General features: G+C 38.4%; 1 protein-coding gene and 1 long non-coding RNA gene across 3 annotated transcripts in view; one reads left to right on the forward strand and one right to left on the reverse strand.

Annotated features, from left to right (window-relative positions):
* Positions 1–21,549, forward strand: part of LOC123878619 (nitric oxide synthase-like protein) — a 129,410-nt gene that overhangs the window by 35,440 nt on the left and 72,421 nt on the right. The window lies entirely within an intron of this gene.
* On the reverse strand, positions 486–20,391 carry LOC123878651. The gene is made up of 3 exons (XR_006798853.1): positions 20,380–20,391; positions 5,611–5,617; positions 486–528 (listed from the first exon to the last, which is right to left on the reverse strand). It is a non-coding gene; the product is annotated as an uncharacterized LOC123878651 (long non-coding RNA).

Genomic DNA, 21,549 nt, shown 5'->3' on the forward strand with positions numbered 1-21,549 from the left:
GAAATTAATTAAGTATCTAGAGGATTTTGCTAAGGAAATCTACTTAAAACTAGGCTTCAACGTTAATGTAGGCACTAGTTGATATAAAATTAATAATGGGCACGATTATTTTCGAAAAACAAGAATACACTTAACAAATTAGTTTGTTGGTGCCACGAAACACAAGCTACAAGCTACGAAGGTTTGTCGGAACAGGCCGTTAAGCCCTTATTGAGGATTGTGCATGTGTTTAACTGTTTAGGTACTCAATCATCGTCAATCAAGTGACTGCTTCCCTGACGCAAAGCGCTGTGGTCTTATTAGTGGGAGGTCCCGGCGATTCCGGCAGGGTTTTGGATTTTATAATTTCTTTTCTGGTCTGGTTTGGTGGGAGGCTTTGGCCATTAGAGTAGTAACTAGCCATTAGGATGGTATCTAATCACGGCCACGATTTAGCATTCCGGTACGATGCCGTGTAGACACCAAAGGAGTATGGGTTTAATGAAAAACCGCGATACCCTTTCCAGGTCAGCCCGCATCCATCTTATACTTATCACTTACCACCAGGTAAGATTACGGTCAAGGGCTAACTTGTGTCTATAAAAATAAAATCATTATCAATCATCAACATCATCATCAACCCATCACCGCCTACTGCTCACAAGTCTCCCTTACGAATGAGAAGGGGGTTTAGGCCCTAGTCTTGAACGAACAAAATCGGCCGAACCCTATAAGTATACCATGTAAGTAGGAGTTTTTTTGGGATAATAATGCGGTGGGTTCCCAAATCCTTCCGCATATAACGGGCTAAGAGAACGAGATTGCGTAGGTTTTACAGTTCATTCGAATGATCACTTAATTCAAATTATAATTCCTAACTCTCTAGTTTCTACGTGTATGTGTCAGATACTTTCTTATGAAAAGGTAGACACGTTCAATGCATAGAAATGGGTTACTAAAGTAGGTTACATCAAGAAGACCTTGCATTCCAGATGATCGATAAATAATAATTCTCTGCAGTCGTAATATAATAGTATGTGGTAGACATTTGACGACAAATCAATATTTAATTTATTTACTTATTTTGTGCTAAAACTTAAACATATAGTTATAGAAAGAAAGTTCAATATTGCAATCTTTATATTTCATTTTTGGTGACAAAGAATCGATCACCGATTGTCGGACGTGGGCGGAATGCCTTAGAAGGACTTACTTTGGAGCTTAGAAAATAATTCTCTCGTACAAAAACGTATTGCACTGCTTTTCTTTTAGGCCATGAAAAGAGCGGTTAGATACTTTTTTCATCTTTTTTGGTAAAAATGTAATACTATTTGTAGATGGATGCACTACTCCATGCATATTAAGCTTCAGCAATTTACATGGCGTACAGGCCTATATATCTCTATTCTCTACGCAAGTTGTGTAGTTAGACCAATTGATAAAACAAAATAGGCGCGATGACGGTATTGTTGCCGCCGCGCGATACATTCGTCATGCAACCTTTCGCTTCGCGCGCAATAGGCAAATATAGTACCTACCTAGTTGAAAATACATCCCCTTTACTGTCAACCAGAGCTCTTAGGTATTATGTGATGATACGAGATATCAAGATTTGGCTTACAAGAACTTTCCTTTCCGAGACACTATCTATTGGGCAAAGCTTGGATAGACGATCTATACAACATCAAGTTCCACGATATTTTTATGGCCACACTAGATACAAAGTTGCCATACATTGCATGAACGCGGAGTTCGCGCCATTTGTTTCCCTTTATTCTACTACTTTGCGCCAACAGAGGTAGATGCTTTTTATTTAGGAAAATGAGTGGAACATACCTACAGACTCAGAGGAATGGCTTTGTTGCCTTTTGTATAACATGACATTTGCATGTATTGTTCTACATACTTTCTAACAACTTTTTCATTTATTAAAGCTTGAAACAAACACAACGCGTGATGTCAGTGCATGCGCGACGGTAACGTGTCCAACGCAGTTCCTAGTAGCAATACATCTATATCTATACTAATAAATAAAATTGGAGTGTCTGTCTGTAATTTCGAAATAACTACCTCATATTAAGCTCATATGGTTATTTGAACGATACCAACACTGAATCACACGTTTTTAAAATTTTTGTCTGTCTGTCTGTCTGTCTGTCTGTTTCAAAAGGCTAATCTTCGGAACGGCTGGACCGATTTTGACGGGGTCTTCACAGACAAGTAGAGAATTGACCAGGGAGTAACATAGGCTACTTTTTTAACCGACTTTCAAAAAAGGAGTTGTGTTTTTCTACCTATGTACACCGAAATCTCCGAGATTTCTGAACCGATTTGCGTCATTTTTTTTTTAATCGATAGAGAAACTTTGTGACATTGTTTCATAAAAAATTTGGAATCTAACTCCTCAATCCTGATGCTGCAGGGGATCTGACCAATCCACGCGGGCGAAGCTGCGGGCATCAGCTAGTAATGTAATATGTATGATTTACTGTATGAAGACATTCGCATTGTAAAGCGTGATGAGGAGCCACTGTTGCCGCACGAAGATTGTGACGTGCTGATAGTTCTTTAGTTATTAATCGTGAAAGCGGTAATTAATAGCCTTGTTATATCGGGCTCACAAATCGAGAGGAAATCTGCATGTATGAGAGTTTCAAACTGTGAGAAGTCTGTTAATTTGTTTTGCTTTGTATGTGTTTTTCTGTAATAATTTTGTGGTTTATCTACTATAAAAGTAGGTATATTCAGTCGTTCATTCAATCCGCACTTCGCCAGTGTGGTGGATTATGCCCTAAAGCCTCCTCTTTTTGTGAGGAAACCTATGCTCGGCAGTGGGCCTGCGATGGTCGAGATGAGTTAACAAATCATACACGCGTTAGCGTTATGCCCTGACGTGAAGTAGTTGTCGCGTTGTTTTTGTTTCAGGCTTAATTCGGGGCTCTAGACAGATAGCTGTACCTATGTACATGTCGAGCAAGCTTAATAGCGCTTAGTAATCCGCAGCGTTCCGTCCATACATTCGAATTTGCTTGATTTGTACCACAGTATAAAGAGATACACAATAGCACGACGCCTTTGATCTCGTGGTAAATGACGACCACGACGACCTAGCAACCTAGGACCCTAGCTACGTAGGCCAGTTCGGGTCGCTTCTATGTCCCGGTAGGTAGGTACACGGTCGCTCAATTCGATCAATGTCCTGATCCACCCATCTAATAGTCCCTGGTGCTAGCACTTCGATGTCGCAAATGGCTGGAGTGTGGCTCTGATCGGCGACCCTGAGGAGACGTCAGCTTGCTGTGGCACAAGCTGCCGTGCCTACATGCAGGTGCATGAGGCCAGGACAGTGAGACAGGAGAGGGACAGGGCAGTACATCCTTCAAGAGGAGCTCAATGGGGGTCGCGCGAGAGAGGCATCGACGCACGTTCGTTACAGTTCCCGGAGCCTTTCAATGTGTGCTGAGGATGGCCACCGAGGGGATTTTAGTGGATTGGTACACGATTGCTTTTTAGACGGCTTCGTCAAACCTCTGTACTTATCCATACTTCTATACTAATATTATAAATGCAAAAGTGTGTCTGTCTGTCTATCTGTTTATCTGTCTGCTACCTTTTCACGGCCCAACAGTTAAACCGATTCTGACGAAAGGTACAGGGTTAGCTTATAGGTATCCGGGGGACGGACATAGGCTACTTTTATCCAGGAAAATCAAAGAGTTCCCACGGGATCTTTAAAAACCTAAATCTACGCGGACGAAGTAGCGGGCATCCTCTTTTATAATATCATATTATCCTTACTCTGTGCTTGGTACTATGTACTTGTGGTTCAACGAACAAGCAGGTAGATAGACTACGGCACGTGACTGCGACGCGCGACGGCGCGGAATAGCACGTACTTTGTACGCTAACAGGCATGCGCTACTTTTTATCTCGGAAAATCTTCCCATGAGATTAGTAAAAGACCTAAATGACGAAGTTTCAGGTCTAAAGTCTAGTTCAAAATAATTCCAAAATATAGGTAAAACTCCTTACAATTTACAAGCGTTTTCAAATGAGAAGTAGGTACTAGGTAGGTACAGCTATCGGATTCAAATCAGCAGATATTTGCAACAGATAGGTATGTTTCGTTCCCTTTTTACTTTCTCTAAAGTAATATTAATTTAAGCACGACTGGCACACCTGAAAGCAATAATTCAAGAATTGCAGTGAATAGAATTTTCAAATTAAAAGAGAGAAATATTAAAGATATATTTTAAGTTTTTGATCTCTTCCTCAATCTTGGGGAAAATCCAGTCTGTTTTTAAAGGAACTTTTTCCATTTTATAAACACGTCGATCCGCCTTTTAAATCGTTGAGCTAATCAATAAAATTTAACGGTAAGAGAGGTAAAACGCAGTAAAAGTTAATTCGCTAGTTAGGAAACCATGTAACACAATTATCGAGGGATACCCGGGGAAGTATGATGTACCTAATGAGTGTTGGCGCTATCTCAGATCGTGCCAACAGATACCTACATTTTGTGATCTCAGGATTTTAATTTTATTATTATTAATAGTAGTGAAATAAAACATAACTTACTCATAATTAATGCTGTATTTCTTATACTTTACCACTTGTCTTTACAATTTGCTACTTTAACACTTTAACACTTGACAATATTCCACTTCACACCTTCTCGATTGGAGTACAAAAATACACTGACTGAGCGGGCTGGCCCGACTCTCGAAGAAAACTCCAACTACTTCCGGACAATAATAATTGCCTTTGTCAATATACGTCTTGTCATGAAACGTATATTGACAAAGGTATAATAACATATTTAATAAGGTGTATTGACGTGGCTACACTTGTTTCATTACACAAAAGTTATATAAAAATAGTAATTTGGTCATTGTTGCTGATAATAAACAGTATTTTAGCCAGTGTTGCTAACAGTCGGCCATCCAAATTGGGTCGTCGACCTCGAGCGACAAGCAACAAAACATGGCAGATTTACGTTATTGTATCACTAATAATTTCTAACTTTCTATAAATATAATTAATAATTTTAAATAAACAAATTCTATTTTAAGTATTTACGTAATCATGGACCATGGTTGTCCTCGAAATAAATATTGGACCAGGTTGTCCAATGTTAAATGCTAAGACCAACGTTGTTCGTATGCCACCAGGCCTCTAATTAATAATTTCAAATTAACAAATTCTATTTTAACTATAAACATAGTCACAGACCATGGTGGTCCTTAAAATAAATATTGGACCAGGGTTGTCCCAGCATATTTTATTCTAGGACCAGGGCTGTCCCTTAAAGGGTGATTCAGAAATATTTTCGTTTCTGTTTTGTCTGTAGTCTGTCATACGCAGGTAACAGAGGGTGAGGGAAGGTCTACAGGTTTTTTTTTTAATGTTGGTAAAAAATGTTCTAAGTGCAAATTCAATTGGGTCCACAAGAGGGGACTGGGAACACAATGCTGGCCCAAAAACCGGGTTGCATAAGAACTTCAAGAACGGGGAAAACCGTCTACTATATGTCCATCTGTCTCAGCTAATATAAGACTATAATGCTTTTGGTCCCAAAACCTCTGAATTTCAATAAATCACAATTCTGCCGATTATTAAAAGGCATTACACTTGCGTCCTAATAAAGCTAATGATGTAAAACATGAATGCAAATAAATAAAGAATAAAGAATAAAGCTGTTGCCGTACAGGATATAAATCCCGATAACCCTGTCAACTGACTCGAATTCTACAGTAAGAGCGTAATCGAGACGACGTTAATTGGCCACCGAGGAGTCCAGGTTTAACCCTCACTGACTTTTTCTTATGAGGCTATCTGGAAAGCAAAATTTACGATCCGTTACTGCAAAGTTAATTTTGATGATTGATATTTTAGGCTCCAGATTAAGCGAATTTAAAGTTAGTGATTGCCATTTAAAAATGGTTGTTTTCCATTGATAAAAATCTAGTTCCTTCTCTTTCATTTGGTTCTACATTTATTAAATTTAACAAAACTTTAATCTTATTGTCATTTATTTCCAACACGAAAATATTTTTGAATGACTCTTTTATTTTCATTTAGGACCAGGGTTGTCCATCAACTTTGAACTATATGTATTCATTTAGGACCAGGGTTGTCCATAAATCTATTACCATATCCATTAGTTACTTAGCATTTTATATTATTGTGAACTATCTTTTGTATGCAATTACTATCCGATTCAAATGAAACGATTACGTTTTAATTATTAATTCATCAACTGTTGAGATATTTATTTCAATTAGATGTTTAGCCAATTACGGGTCCCTTTCTGAGGATTCACTGGAAGACATTAAGCAGTGTTCATGTGGTCTATTGAAAACAGCTTCACTACTGTCCTGCGACATATGCAATCTATCATATATCCTAAATAACAATATGAGACTGTTCCGTTGAGGACTGTCCTACCATGACTGGTATACGATTGTAATGTGCAACACTTTGAACAGTTCTACTTTTGCTTCGTCAACTTTAATACAAACGCAGTGCTTTTACAACACACTAGCGTATAACCTGGCGTATGGTACTATGCTAGAAGAAATGTGCCTAACGCATTGGTTTAGTAGTCTACGACAATCTTCGCATTATTAACTTTCTAATGACATTGATTTCAGGCTCATTGGTTGGATGGTTTCAAAGTCTGTAACGGGCATATATAGTAACACTTTTTTCTTGTGTTTAATATTATTGGGATAAGGATGTACAAACAACAAAAGTTTGCAAGGCATACCAACACGCATCCACGTGTGAATGTGTGATATTACCAACGATATAACTGTAAATTCCTTAACACGCACATATAGGTGAAACTTATACGTAAAAGTATATAATACTCATCTCACGCATTCAGCATAAGAAGTGAGCTGCCCTCAACCAATATATTGACCTATTATAAGCGTCACTCAGAAAAGCAGGTATTATTTAAATACTTTTGAATTATCGAAATGTCCTCCCAAAACCTACGTAAACACAGGTTCAATGCAAAGAGTTTATTCAAGAGTTTTAATTTTAAAAAAATAATTAATAATTAAATAAATAAATTAATAATTTAATTAGAGCGTGATTGCTATCACAACATCTAATTATCCAGTTCACAATACAAATACCGAAAATATGCGATATCGCTCCGAATCTCAGATGGAGACTAAACCAAAACCTTCAAAACACCCATGTTTATGAAAGTTCAATATTGTTGGCCTCCTAGTAATAGATTGTATGAGATCGAATAAGCCAAATATCGATTTCATCTAACTACCTTCATCAGATAAATTTATAATTTTATATTATTTTGACAATTCAAAATCATTACAAAAAACTATTTACCTACCGTTATATCGCACCTACTTAAGACGCAATTCCGTGAAATTACGACATAATTTTGTATCCCGTGATTTTGTGTCTCTTCTACGTAAACAAGTCTCACAACTATGAAAAATCTAACGATGTTGCAAATATATTTGTTTTGTTTGGACAAAACCTACCCATTAGTGAGGTCACACGACACTTAATGATATTGGTAAGTATCATACGAGCAGTATACCCAAATTTTTAAAATATAGATTGAAAATTAAAGAGATTCTATATGTTATTCTATATAATTTATTACTATTAGAAACTACTTATTTATTTCAATTGTAACAGAATATGTTATGGAAGAGCGGGGCCGCCCGCCACAAATACTAGTTTAATACCAGTTACTTACTGGGACGGTCCCAATTTCTATGTTATATTTAAAATATATTTAAACTTGTTTTTTTTTTTTACTGCAATAAATATTTTTGTATTTTGTATTATATGTATTTATTTAATTAACCTTAATTATATTATGAAGGAAGATTAGTTATGTTTTGCCATAAAGTAAATTTTTATATTTGTCTGCAAGGGTGAACGATGCAACTGTATAACGGTTATACAATGGTTCCACTTTAGTGACTGTCCAGCCAGTAATATTTCACAATTATTGTTAATGAGATTAGAGATCCTCATATCTCATACTAACAGAGAGAGAGGGGCTCTCCAGAAAAGTGATCTAGTTTGTATATATGTAGGTATGTGTATTAAAATGTACACAGTCTAACGTCACCTAATCTTGAATTAAATTATCTGTGTAATTTCTTTATTGTTCTAGTTTTAGTCTGTAAGGCGAGAGCACTGTTACCTATAACACGGGTTTATTTTTATTTTTTTATTTTTTTTATTTTTTTTATTTTTTTATTTAATTAAAGACTTAATTAAAAAGAACATTTTACACTAACTGTTGTAGACAAAGCACTGGATAAAAACTGAGACTGGTGTTTAAAGATTTGCAAATAGATCGTAGTCTGTGCTAGGGCTGACAAAAAAAGATTTAAGTTAAGCCTACATTTACATTATTCAAAAATATATATATATTTTTTAATTCTAGTTATAGATAGTGCATCAGTGTTAAATAAAGCTTAGTTTGGTCATCAGAAGCTCAAACTAATTTTTAGGTGCAACATTAGAAACAATAGAGATTTTATTTATTTAAATCATTCATTTAATCATGTTAATTCATAATACCAATGGCTCATTTAGTTAATATTGTTAATAAAATGTAAAGCTCATCCATTTCAATAAAATTCATATGTATTGCAAAACTGCATAAGCAATTTATAAATATTATCGAAGAATACGGACACCCCTTTTTTTATCGTCTTACTTTTAGTTTATAATATGTTAAATAAGTTTAATATGTATAAGAATTGATTTTGTTTTTAGGTCTTTAGACCTATGTAATTGTTCAAATAATAAAAAGTACAAAAGAAAGAAATATGTCTATAACTGTAACTGTTCGATTAACTTGTAACATATGGGACTTTTATTAGCTTTACTGAAAAGAACAGGGATCTCAATTCAAGTACGGAAGCTAACTCCCTTACTATTAATTTGTTGACAGCTGTTCTATTGGTTTTTTTTTTGAGACATTTTATCGATGCTGACATTAGCATTTTTGTATTTTTTTTTTAAACTACAAATAACAAAACATCAAAAACAATGTACAAGAGAGATTTGAACTCATAACCTCCAATCGTGGGCCTACCTGTTACATCACAAGTGCAAAGCGTGTTAGCCCGAATGACGATACCTTAAATCCATAGAGTGATTAATATTATCCTCATTGCTCTATTTATTAAGAATTCTTTCTAACTTAACCAACGCAACGTGATGCGCATTGACTAAACTGGTTTTGCTTACATATGTGGGCGTCCTTAGTAGTTGTAACTTCAATATTTACGTGTGCTATATGTATGCTTTTGTGTGTTACCCGACACTGGACGGGTGCAAATATAACTATTTTACTGTGTGTACCACAGTATTCTCAAATCTTTGTCAGTATATTAGTTACTACGAATTTTATTTAAATCGTAATATCTAACTATGCAACTTTCGCTGCCAAAATCAATGGAAGCCTTGAACGAAATTTGATTTATTCTGACAGTCTTATGATGTTAATATAAAAAAAACGATAAGTACGATTATTAATTGAAACTATCATAACTTATTTTTTTCTTTGACTGACCGGGTATAATACGATAGTGATTTTGTATGTATGCACTTTTCTTTATACTTAAGTTCTTTTAAGATTGATTAACGATATGACCGCTCCTATAACGTTTATTTATAAGTCATATTTGTTTTCATTTATTTACTTCTTGTTCCTTACTAATTTGTCAGTCATACTTTATGATTATTTACTAATTGTTATTCATACTTTATGATTTTCATAAATGTTAACACTTAGTAGAATTGAAATAATACTTGTAACATATTATAATTACCAATGTTATACTGTGGAACGCCCTGACGGGGCTTCATGTTAGAGTGTAAGATTATATATATACTTACTCGCAAGACATGAATGCAAGAGAAATAATAAGAAATAAGCTAGTAGCTTGAACTAGTACTGCTTGGTTCCGTGGCAACGTCACACTTGCCACACACTCACACAAAGTTCGTGACACATTGTTTTTTTTTTAAATTGGACTAAGGCTCTGTCAAGACCCTTGACCCGTCTGTTTGTGACCCTCGAGCTTATAGTTACAACTACAAGAGCTCTTCAGGCCCTGTTCGGACTGCATATTTATAGTTTTAACTGAGGACTGCGCTTTTAATGGTTTACTTCGGTTTGTGTCATAATTCATATGACAAATATTTATTAAAGCAATTTCACCCTAGTAGAATGTCTCCAGCGAATCCCCAAATTGGGAAAAGTTAGCTATCATCGGTTATCATGGCATCCGATCGTAATTTTCGTCAGAAAGAAACGCAGTTAACAATTTAGCTTGCCATTCTCACCCACTAGGTGAGAATCTGAGCGTATCTTAGGTTTCAAGGCATCTAAAAGTTTCGTAAAAATATTTGAAAAGACTCATTTTTGCGATCGCCGGCTGCACGGGCACCGTCTGGCACGGCTGCCCAACTGCCGGCTGCGTGAGTGCCGGCTGGCGCGGCCGCCCGAGCAATGGCTGCGTGAGTGCCAGCCAGCGCGGCCACCCGAGCGCTGGCTGTGTGGGCGCCGGCTGTCGCTGCTGCGCGAGCACCGGCTGCACGGGCGCCGGCTGGCACGGCTTGCCCCAACGTCGACTGCGTGAGCGCTGGCCGGCGCGGCTGCGAGCGCCGGCTGTGTTCGCGCCGGCTGCAAGGGCGCCGGCTGGCGCGGCTGCGTGAGCGCCGGCTGGCGCGGCTGCAAGCACCACCTGTGTGGGCGCCGGCTGGCGCGCTTGCCCGAGCGTCGACTGCGTGAGCACCGGCTGGCGCGGCTGTGAGCGCCGGCTGTGTGGGCGCCGGCTACGAGCACCGGCTGTGTGGGCGCCGGCTACGAGCGCCGGCTGTGTGGGCGCCGGCTGCCCGAGCGCCAGCTGCGTGAGCGCCGGCTGGCGCGGCTGTCCGAGCAACGGCTGCGTGAGCGCCGGCTGGCGCGGCCACCGAGATCCTGGAGCGTTTCGCCTCCTTCCGCGATGCCGCACCATCTCGGTGGACTGAGACGTAGACACCATCTTGTTCGGGAGGGTTCGCTGTAAGCCATACCAGATACGGGAGGCAATAAAAGTTCGAAAAAAAATATGAGGTTCTATGCATGTGGAACATATTAGTTTTATTCAATTATGAATTATAAATACAGATATTCATATTTTTCTGATCATTATGCGACTATATTCTCCTTGACTATCACCGTGCGGACGTACGAGTAAGTCACTCCGAGAAACTAATGAGAATTAATTTTAATGTTTATGCAATACCCACAAGAAGTCGATTATATCAAGGATTTGCCTTGATGATTCATCGATCTCCTGTTAGCATCGCCTTATCACTGGAGAAGAAGAAAAACTTGAAACAAAAACGAATTTTATTTGTCATGTGACTAGCATCAATTTCAATTTCACAAAATATGGGTATTCTAAAAATAAATGACAAGTTTACGGTTCTTATTTGTTGGTAACTAGTATCACAAAATGAAATAATCACAAAATGTGTGTTTCATTAATTTCTTTTTATATTTTGATAAAAAGAAATTTTAACGTTTAAATGTTGTATATCTTAGTGGATTTTGCGTTAATTCTACCCACTTCTGAAATGTTGGCGCTATCTCAGATCGTGCCAACAGATACCTACATTTTGTGATCTCAGGATTTTAATTTTATTATTATTAATAGTAGTGAAATAAAACATAACTTACTCATAATTAATGCTGTATTTCTTATACTTTACCACTTGTCTTTACAATTTGCTACTTTAACACTTTAACACTTGACAATATTCCACTTCACACCTTCTCGATTGGAGTACAAAAATACACTGACTGAGCGGGCTGGCCCGACTCTCGAAGAAAACTCCAACTACTTCCGGACAATAATAATTGCCTTTGTCAATATACGTCTTGTCATGAAACGTATATTGACAAAGGTATAATAACATATTTAATAAGGTGTATTGACGTGGCTACACTTGTTTCATTACACAAAAGTTATATAAAAATAGTAATTTGGTCATTGTTGCTGATAATAAACAGTATTTTAGCCAGTGTTGCTAACATGAGCAAATAACGTTTTCGGGGTGGAAACTCAAAAAGATTCATCTATACATATAATAAAATTGTAGAAAACTGGTGTCTGTACAATGGAAATATATATAAAAAAGTAGCAGGGGTTGTTATTATATCGATGCCGAACCCGAAATTGTAATTTTTTTTTTTTGTCTGTTTGTCTGTTTGTCTGTGTGCTATTAGCGTGCACAAAGCACGCTAATATCCGAAACGGCTTAATCGATTTAGATACGTTTTCACTAATATATTGCAGTAAGCTTCACTTAACATTTAGTGTTTATTTCATGTCAATCGGTTCATAAATAAAAAAGTTATGTCAATTTAAAGAATCACGGCGAACATTTTTAACGTACAGAGTACGTACTACACGCCTCGCGCCTGAGCGTCCGTGGCTATATAAAGCGCGGTCACTATTCCACGCGAACGAAGTCGCGGGCATAGCTAGTTCTGAATATATTTTCAAAAGTACCTACCCTAGTTAGTAGTCTTGTAACGTGGTGAAGCAGTCGATGGTTCGTCGGCTACTCCGCCACGTACATTGATTAGGATTTATCCTATCGAGGTTTCGGGGAACGGGGGTTTCGAGGAATAAAACCCGGGTTACTATCTAACGTGCTTATTTATTTACAACCTTAACCTATCTTGATACAGGCTAGTTTTATCTACACTAGTTATCGACCACGCGGGTATATCGGCGCGGCGATCCGAAATGCTACAGTACGGAACCTACCACCCTTCTAGCGGTGCGGAGCTCTAACGTGTCGCGGGACTCTAATCAACGGACGACCGAGGGTGGGTGTCGCGCGCGCGAGGGGAGAGACGGCGGAGCTGGTTACGGGGCAACGGGTTGCCGCGTACTCCAACACCTCCAGCGTCTATCCTGTGGTTGCGTCTGCCCGAGTTCCCGCGAGCCGACACAGTGTCCACAGAACGACTGACTGCAGTCGGCGGCCGCGGGCGTTATATACCCGCCCGCGGGTGTCGGTCGGCGGGAGGGCAGCGCGGTGTCGTCGACGGATCACGCATTCGCGGCGTGGCTGCAATTTTCCATCATATCTCATCGGTGCGGGTACTTCATGCTTGCTGCGCTACAGACGGATCATGCATTCGCTGTGTGGCTGGAATTTTCCATCATATCTCGTCGGTGCGGGTACTTCGTGCTTGCTTCGCTACATCCTCCTCCCGGGAATGGAGACTTTTACCTGTAAAAGTCACAGTTATAAAAACAGAATTTTTTGATACGGGTAGTTTCTGATTTACTTCTTGTGGCCAGTGATCTACTTTTCCACTGGACAAGTAGTTTCGGTTATGATCCCTGTTTTTTGTTCTTTTCGCGTTCACTATTCTTCATATTTTCGGTTTTTCGGTGTGTGGGTGTTTTCTACCCTTTTATAGTGGACGGATCTTAGCGTATATCACGGTGTTTTCCCCCTTTCTTCTGATGTATTCGGTGTCCATTTTGATTAACGGTGTGGTAGTTCCATTGTACTGATTTATTTTGTTGCATATCATGCGTTGAACGGTTTAATATCTTTTATATGAGCGGTCACTGCTTTGCCGGTTTCCTCGTGCTTCAGTAAAAATATTACGGGCGATTTTCGTTCCGTAATTCTATATGGGCCTATGAACTTAGGTGCTAGTTTCGCGCAAAAGTATTTGCTTGCGTTCGAGAGAGGATAGTCCTTCTTTAGAACTCGGTCATTTATGCTCGGTATCCACTCTCGTCTTTTTTTGTCATAATTTATTTTCTGTTGTGTTGAGGCTCCACTTTGGTTGTTCCTCACTATTTGGTAGATTTCCTCTAATTTTTGTTTCTCTCTTAAGGCGGGTGTGGGAAATGGGTTGTTATCGTGTATATTCCGTAATTCTCTTCCGAATAGTAGGAATGCCGGAGTATATTTGGTGGATTCTTGGACCGAAGTATTTAAGGCGAAGTTAAATTCGTGTAAATACTCGTCCCATTTTCTGTGGTTTTTTTCTATGAACGCTGCTATCATTGTTTCGAGTGTTCTGTTCACTCGCTCGGTCGGGTTGCATTGTGGTGTATATGGGGCGGTTAACTTATGTTCGATTCCGTACTTCCTTAAGGTATCTTCGAACTGTTTACTCGTGAAAGTTTTTGCGTTGTCGGTTAATAAGGTTTTTATTCCCCCATATCTTGTTAAAATGCATTCTTTTAGGGCGTTGACTACCCCGCTCGTCGTTGCAGTCCTCAAGGCTTTTACTTCTGACCATTTTGTGAATTTGTCGTGAAAAACGATGATCCACTGGTGTCCCTTTGAGGAGCGTGGTAGTGGGCCGATGAGGTCTGTTGTGACTACCTCCCACGGCTCTTCCGCGTTTTTTATGTACATTAGTCCCGGTTTTTTTGTTTTGTGTAGTTTTGTGTTTCTGACATGTTTCACAACGGTTTACGTATTTCTTTACGTCTCTAAAAATCCCGGGCCAATAATAGCGTTGTGCTATTTTCTTAAAAGTCTTTGACGTTCCTAGGTGTTCGGTGTTTGTTTCGTTATGGTTATATTTTAAAATGTTTTCTTTCTCGGAATGTTTTATGCATAACTTCCATTCGGTTGATGGATCTAGGTACCCTCCGTATCGTGGGTTTCTTATTATTCGCCTATATAGCTTGCCGTTACGTATGCAGTAATCGGTTTGTGACTCGGGTGTCTTCGTAACCTTTGCTAGTTTTTTTGTGTACCAGTCGTTTTCTTCTATTGTCGTTGTGCATACGTGGTTTCGTGACGCTTCGTTGGGATTTGTGTTTTTTCTTTTTGACCTTGTTCTCTTTGCTTGTTCGAACGACGTCTTCCATCCTATTGTGAGTCCTAGCCTTTTCAGTAGGTCCATACCCATGATCATGACCGTCGTCGATGGCAAATATACAACCTGATGTGACAAGACTTTTCCGTTTACCTCTAAATCTAAGTTTATGGCTTTGTCTGTCGTTATTTGGGATCCGTCTGCCAACTTTATCGTTGTCTTCTTTTTGACTATTCCCTGGCTGTATTCTTTAATCTGGTCCATAATTTCCTTATTGATGTATGTCTTTGTCGAACCTGTGTCCACGAGAGCTTTAAATAATTTTCCATGTATTTTTACTTCGGTGAAGATCCTGTTGTCTTTTTCTGTATGCGTGTGTGTTGTATATGCTTGAGATTTTACTTTGCTGGATTTGTCCGCTTTTTCTTCGCCTTTTGAGCTTGACTGGTTATGTCTGCGTTGCGGTGGGCACATCGGTTTTTCGTGATTTTCTTTGTCCCGGTTTGCCTTTATATTTTCATAATCCCCTGCCAGTTGTATGAGCTCTGTGATGGTCTTGAAATCCTTTCTTCTAATGTAATACTTGTAGTTAAACCTCATATTGTCATATATCCGATCTAGTTTTTGCTCTGTGGTTAGTTTTCCATATCTCCTTATAAGAGTCTGTATGTCGGTCAAGTACTGCACGAAACTTTCCTTGGCTTCTTGATGCCTATTAATAATTGTTTCCAGAAGGTTCTTTTCGTAGTTCCTAGGGTAGTAGTATAATTTGAAACATTCTATGAAATCCTGCCACGATTTCCAATCATGTTTATTGTTTCTATACCATAACGATGCTTGGCCTTGGAGGCATCTTGGCATGACGTGTATTATCTTGTCTTTGTTTACTTTCAGAGTATCGGCTAATTCTTCTACCCTTTCTAGGAATTCTACAGGATCTTCTGTCGTGTCGAACGTTATATCCCAGCGGGATATCGCTTTGTCAAACTCCTTTGTTTGATTTTCGCTCGTCATTGTGCAGTCTTGGAATGCGTCTTATTATATTATTTACTACTATTTACTTATATATTATATTTATTTATTTACACGGTATCGGATTATTTATAATATTTATATATTTTATACGGTACGGAGCTTATCTCCTATTTCTCTATTATACCCGGTGTGGAACTTATTTTCTCTTTATTTCTTTTCAACGGTACGGAACTTGATTTATATTTATTTATTACAATTACACGGTACGGGGTTCTTTTATCTCCCGATTTTTGTGTATCTGTGTTTTTGTGTCTGTCTCCCCTTTCTGCGTGTTATCCCTTCGGTAGGATGCTTGTTCTTGATTCTATCTGCCCGAATTGCCACGTGACCGACCGACCAAGAACTTGCATCCGATTCGCGCTAACTTTTGTTAAGATAGTGTCCTATGTTTTCCGGTCGGATATTCACCCTTGTCGTCTGCCCGAATTTCCGCGAGCCGACATTTGCAAGAGTTTGTATCCGTTTTTCTTTTCAAATTCCCGGTTGCTATTACTTTCCCCGTGTAACTAATGTTTCTGTTTCAATTTATTTTATACGGAACCCGGATGGCTGATATTTTAAATTTTTAAAATTTTATACGGAACCTTGACGCGTGATATTTCGCGACGCGGAACCCGGACGGCCAGGTGGGTTATTTACGTGGGCGCCAAATGTAACGTGGTGAAGCAGTCGATGGTTCGTCGGCTACTCCGCCACGTACATTGATTAGGATTTATCCTATCGAGGTTTCGGGGAACGGGGGTTTCGAGGAATAAAACCCGGGTTACTATCTAACGTGCTTATTTATTTACAACCTTAACCTATCTTGATACAGGCTAGTTTTATCTACACTAGTTATCGACCACGCGGGTATATCGGCGCGGCGATCCGAAATGCTACAGTACGGAACCTACCACCCTTCTAGCGGTGCGGAGCTCTAACGTGTCGCGGGACTCTAATCAACGGACGACCGAGGGTGGGTGTCGCGCGCGCGAGGGGAGAGACGGCGGAGCTGGTTACGGGGCAACGGGTTGCCGCGTACTCCAACACCTCCAGCGTCTATCCTGTGGTTGCGTCTGCCCGAGTTCCCGCGAGCCGACACAGTGTCCACAGAACGACTGACTGCAGTCGGCGGCCGCGGGCGTTATATACCCGCCCGCGGGTGTCGGTCGGCGGGAGGGCAGCGCGGTGTCGTCGACGGATCACGCATTCGCGGCGTGGCTGGAATTTTCCATCATATCTCATCGGTGCGGGTACTTCATGCTTGCTGCGCTACAGACGGATCATGCATTCGCTGTGTGGCTGGAATTTTCCATCATATCTCGTCGGTGCGGGTACTTCGTGCTTGCTTCGCTACAGTCTATTAGGTTACTAATGTTACTCTGCATTGAGGTAGAGTTCAATTAATCATCATGATAACCCATTGCTACTAGCCATTACTTAGCAAAGATCTCCTTTAAATATACTTAAACGCTGGCCCAGTGCGCGTTGCATCTTAGAGACTAGCATAGGATATGAATGAACGAAAAATCGGAGACTTTACCACAGGATTTTTAGAAACCTAAGCCCATGCGCATGCGGACAAAGCCCTCCAAAGAAAGGTCACTTTTAATAAAAACATTCTAAGCAATAAGGATACGCCTAAATGAAGACAACGAGAATATTAACAAGACAAGGGCACTATCAAGTGAAGTTTTGACTTCAAATGAAGGTTGTAAATTCAGTCTAATACATCTATTATGTCGGGAACGCACCGGATAAAATACTTGGGCAAATTACTTGTCGCACACCCGGCCCCGTTTTGTGAGTTGCAACGAATTCTCGAATGTTCTAATATCGTTTGAATTAGAACGTAAAACATGCATTTCTATTTAGGGAATACTCTTCTTGTGTCGCGCAACGTTTTGTTATTGCCTATTCAAACGCCTTTTTCAAATTTTTCATAATTATATTGTCCTCAAGACAAAACAAGTGTAAATTTCAAATTTATAACACCCCTGACAAGTGAAGGTTGCAGTAACTAGAAAAGAGCTGATAACTTTCAAACGGCTGAACCGATTCTCTTGGATTATAGCTAAGAACACTCTTGATCAAGCCACCTTTAAAACAAAAAAAAAAACTAAATTAAAATCGGTTCATTAGTTTAGGAGCTACGATGCCACAGACAGATCCACAGATACACACGTCAAACTTATAATACCCCTCTTTTTGGGTCGGGGGTTAAAAAAACATTGACAGCGATGTTTTTGCGTGCGCTCTACGTTTTTCGTTTTAAGTCTTAAAAATGTGGTACCTACTTTATGATTATTTTAATTAAATTTTTACCTAACGCCTCTAGCTTTCCGAAAGACATTCAGAATCGATGGACTTCAAATATAAGTTTGTCAGAGTCACGAAAACATTTAATTTTTTAGCCCGATCTTTTACAACTGAGCCCATAATGCAGTGTGATAAACCAAGGCGCTTGCTGGATACTAGAATGCGTTGGATTCATGTCTATTGCGCTATGTATCTCAATTTCGCGCCAACGACGCTGTGTTAGTGTAGAATTTTAAAATAAGCCATTATTTTTACTTAAGTGCTTGAAAAACTGCAATATTAATTGGTATTTTACTTTGTTTACACAGTGCATAAATAAATAGGTAATTTTCGTTCATAAATCTTTTAATCTGTTATGCCAACACATACAATTAATGATCTCCTCAATTTACCACTTTGCTCATACGCAGAGGGTTAGTGCCATCTCAACCTGTCACGCATTAAACGTTTCACAATTAATAAAAGTTATTCTCAATAAACCGACTTCCAAAAAAGTAAGAAAATAATTTTTGTTAGATTTTGAGCAAGTTGACTGAGACAGAAGGACATACAGACATACAATTATTAGTACATGGACACACTATGTGTGGACTATGGAGTTATCTTATAAGGGTTCCTTTATACATACGGAGGTACATCCAAAACATCCTAAAAAGAACAATTAGATATGGATCATATTTTTTATTGCTTGCCAATTATTTCGATGGTATGATAAGCCTGTGATTTGTGTCAGGCGTTCGAAAAAGCACTGCCGATTTTAAATTGTTTGTTTAACAGGCTTTCAAGCAAACAAATTAATTAAAAGTTTCAATAAAAACGATAGCATTCAGAGAATGGACGTTGAATTTGTTTTTTTGGATTTGGTGCAATATCACTTTTATTGTGTATGTATTTTTATAATTGGTCCCACTGGATTATCTCTACCAGGGAGAACTATCAATTTTAATGTTTCACAAAAAGGTGTACAGGTGTGTCCCAACTTTTGCTCTCAAGTTTTATTAATACCACTGTCTTTATTAGAAGCCATAAACATGCATATCTAAACCAACACAAGAAGAAATAAAGATTAACCATCGTTTTCGTATTATACGCTTTAACGGTATAATATATAAAAAATCTATACATATAAAAAGACTCACCCTGACTGACTGGTTAGAAACTAACTAGAAACGTGAAATTTTGAGTAGGTTCCTTTTATAACGTGGGCGGTTATTAAGAAAAGATTTTCGGAAATTTATTTCCAGGGTGATATTTTCTAGTGAATGTTCACACGAGTCATTTTGTGTGTATTTCAAGTGAAGGATGCTGAATGAAAGATAGAAAATATGAACAAAAACACCTATTTTGAATGTTAGGGCAATAAATGTAGAGACCGCGAGGATAATATTATGACTATCATGGTGTAGGTTCTGTAATAATGCTGTGTGTATTCAAATAGCTAATTTATCCCTTGGCTAAAACAGCAAATTTAGCAAAATGTGGTACGGGTGCTATTATAGCAAAAATTAATGAAATGCTGTGGTAACAGGGTTTGACGCCATATTTCAGAGCTACAAACGAACCTGAAAAGCTTATTAGCGCTGTTTTTCAAAGTTTACTTTGATGTCTCATAAAAAATATTATTTATTTATTTTTTATTTTTTATGGAGACACACAGTATTAACAATAAAAAAAAGGTAACACAAATACAAAGCACACACACCACAACAGTCTCCAACGAAAAGTTATCACAGAATTAAAACACACAATAGCCGGGTATAAGAAGGGTATCATGAGTTAACAATATAATCTTTATTTAAAGCAACTAGCGCTCAATTTGTAGAACTAATGTTAGTAACAACTACAATAACTTTGTAGTTGTTGTAACAGCTAAGGCAGTTTTATAAGTTTTTTAACTAAGTTTATTGATAAAACAAGATGATGCCCGCAGCTCGCGTGGATTGGTCAGATCCCCTGCAGCATCAGGATTGAGGAGTTGGAATCCAAATTTTTTATGGAACAATGTCGCAAAGTTCCTTAAACGATTAAAAAACTGAAATCGTTTCAAAAATCTCGGAGATATCAGTGTACATAGGTAGATAAACACAACTGCATTTTACAAAGTCGGTTAAAAGTAGCCTATATTACTCCTTGGTTAATCCTCTACTCGTCTGTGAAAGTCCCGTCAAAATAGGTTTAGCCCGTCCAAACAGACACGACACTTCAATTTTATTTATTAGTAGTATAGTATAGCATGATGAGCTGGCGCACAAAAGGATGTAACTCTGTTCAAAATCATATTCTTTTTTCAGGTTTGCTCACTGTGTTTTCCTTCGCCGTTAAAGCAAGTAATATTTTATTACTTTTTCATATACCTACAACTTATTTTGGTAGGATTTGTTTGCAAACCTTTTTAAAGGAAACCACTACCTGGTCAAAGCTTTTCAATTTATCATAATAAAAATCATTTGTAACCAAGAATTTATAGGTCCATTTTGTAAGCATGTTTAAAGTAACTAATTACTTATACAACAATTTTATGTATAAGTAAACTAGCAGTCACCTAAGAAGCGGAGCACAAGTTTTGTAATAAATTTTCTACTTACAGTACAATCGATAAAACTTGCTCCGTCGTTTTATTTAAAGGAGTTTTTGTTAGCATAATAATTTATTTATGATGCAAGTTTTTATGCATTCTCCAAACAAAAGCGGTACGATTTGAATTAAAACAATTCCATTACAATTTTTTTATTTACTCCCAAAGATTTCATAAACCTTCAGAGAGGCTAAGCTCATACATTCATATTCGAAAAAGTGAAGAACAATTCGTAGGCTTGTGTGTGTGACATGTATGCGCGTAGCGATACAATATAGATATACTAGCGGATGCTCGCGACTTCGTGGATTTAGGTTTTTAAAAAGATCCCGTGAGAACTGTTTGATTTTCCGGGATAAAAAGTTTGTCAATTACAGGGACGTAAGCTACTTCGGTAGCAAATTTCATACAAATCGATCAAGCGGATGAGTATTTGGGAATCCCGCGGGAACTGCTTGTTTTTCCGGGATAAAAAGTAGCCTATGTCCTTCCCCGGAATGTATCCTAAGTCTGTACAAAATTTCATTAAAATCGGTTCAGCGGTTGAGCCGTGAAAGCGAAGCAGACAGACAGACAGACAGACAGACAGACAGGCAGACAGCGAACAGATAAACAGACAGACAGACACACTTTCGCATTTATAATATTATAGATATATAGATACTGGTACAGTTACATGAGGCATGCTGAAAGATGTCGAGAACAACTTCGAGCATACCTCAAACATGGCGGTCCGTTACCTTAGTTGCTTATTGCTTATATTATATTTTGAAAAGCAAACTCACGTATGTCTCTG

This window comes from Maniola jurtina, chromosome 3 (assembly GCF_905333055.1).
Source record: "Maniola jurtina chromosome 3, ilManJurt1.1, whole genome shotgun sequence".
NCBI classification, from domain to species: Eukaryota; Metazoa; Arthropoda; class Insecta; order Lepidoptera; family Nymphalidae; genus Maniola; species Maniola jurtina.